Here is a 1,963-nt window from a genome sequence, read left to right as displayed (position 1 = left end):
GCTGTCAAAATAGATGAAGAATTATTTTCATAGACTCCTGCCACTTTCTTAGGATTTACCTTATCAACATTTCACTATAAATTATTTTATACCATTTCTTTAATTAATTTATAAGTATCTTGAAAAGGCTTTGACATCAAAGAACCTCCAACTGTAGCGTCAATTATGTCTCTAAGATATCCTACCAATCCATTATAAAAAGTTTGAATTAGCAACAAATCAGGTAAGGTATGGTGAGGACACTTTCTAAGCATAACATTAAATCTCTCCTAATTCTCAGAGATAGATTCTCCATCTAAACGATTAAAAGTCGTAATGTCATTTCTAAGCTTGGTATTCTTAGAATGTGGGAAATACTTTCCTAGAAATGAGTGGGCCAACTAATTCCATGTTATAATAGGGTATGAGGGTAAAGAATTTAACCACATTTTTATCTTGTCTCTTAAAGAAAATGGGAATAATTTAAGTATGATGACATCATCACTAACACCATTGTACTTAGATTTTGTACAAATTTCTAAGAAACTTGCTAAATGTAGGTTAGGGTCTTCAATGGGAGTTCGCCCAAACCGAGAATTCTATACCATCTGAATGATTGCACATTTTAATTTAAATTTATTTACTTGGATGACTGGTCTATATATGCTTTGGTTAATTCCATATACTAAAGGGTTTCCAAAACCTTTGAGGTCCAAAATGGTATAAAATTTGAATAGGGTCAGCCATTTAAAAAATCTTTTTAGTGGTTCTAATTTAGAATGGGTTTTCTCAATTTTAAAATCAAAATTTAAACATGATGCCCCTCCATGATTTATAAGAATGCAACTATAACTATGGAATCAATAATTTAAAATAAAAGAAAAAAAATATAGTATGACTAATTTTGTAACTTATTCAATAATATAATAAATTTGCAAATAAAAAAATTCTTTCCCTACAATAGTGCCAAAAAATATGGAATTTCTAACATTGACCATTGTTCATTAAAAATCTAGAAATGGTGTTTTAAGGACTCATGAATGTTTTTCCAAAAGATAAATATCAAGTGTGTATGAAAGGTATACATGTGTTGGACACTACAATATCATATATGTGGCAATTCATACATATTCATATTTATGTTAAATGTGGAATATACATGTTAAAATGATAATATTTTTTTGAGCATATTGTTGAATCTTGTTTTATTTAGTGGATGATGCTGGGGTGTACTTCAAGCCACTTATGGACTAAGAGCCTGAAGGTGAAAATGATAATATCATAATATGAGATAGATAGAGAGAGAGAGATAGAATGTGGATCTAAACAAAAGTTTCATTATCTAAGCTAGATTTATAATACTAGAAGCAAGGGCTCTATACTACATAGCTCAAGCTAAACGTAAAATATTGATCACCATGGTCCACTTTTTGATGACCCTCCCCCCTCTTTGTATATTCTTTGGGGAATTATGGTGGATATGTATGAGTCACAATTGTTCTTCCATCCACCTTTAATATAGCTCGGTCATCTACGTTGAGTGAAGTGGTGATTATCATGAGAGAGGATATAAGTAGGATGGACTCATGTATTAAGGTAGCATTAATAAGAAACCAATTAGAGGTTGCCCCATTGAGGTGAGAGGGGTAATGAGAGTATGAATGCAGTCCATAGATTGAGCATGTCTATAGTAGGAAATCGGCCTAAGGCCATCCCATCGAGGTGAGAGGCGAAAAGTAGCATGTTGATGTTGTCTTGAGGACAATTCAATTACAAGAGATTTCTTGTTCAAGAGATATATGCCATTAGCTTAATTATTGATGTTCGCATATGGGAGCTTCACTCTAGCCAGTATGGATAAATATTTTCCTCGTTGATAAAAACTTTTGAGGTTAACACCACTAAAAAGGTGATTGCATGGAGGATGTGACCGAAGTTGGTCCAGCATGATCTAGTGTTAAGCTCCTTCCCAGTTCTTAAGAGA

The 1,963-nt window shown here is 32.6% G+C and overlaps 1 non-coding gene across 1 annotated transcript; it reads left to right on the top strand.

Moving 5' to 3' along the window:
- Positions 1-225: 225 nt before the first annotated feature.
- LOC114580782 lies at positions 226-332 on the top strand. The gene has a single exon (XR_003702346.1). It is a non-coding gene; the product is annotated as a small nucleolar RNA R71 (small nucleolar RNA).
- Positions 333-1,963: the final 1,631 nt, after the last annotated feature.

This window comes from Dendrobium catenatum, unplaced genomic scaffold (genome assembly GCF_001605985.2).
Source record: "Dendrobium catenatum unplaced genomic scaffold, ASM160598v2 fragScaff_scaffold_1263, whole genome shotgun sequence".
Classification (NCBI taxonomy): Eukaryota; Viridiplantae; Streptophyta; class Magnoliopsida; order Asparagales; family Orchidaceae; genus Dendrobium; species Dendrobium catenatum.
The sequence above is the reverse complement of the archived record's forward strand: the minus strand, read 5'-3'. Positions and strand labels throughout refer to the sequence as shown.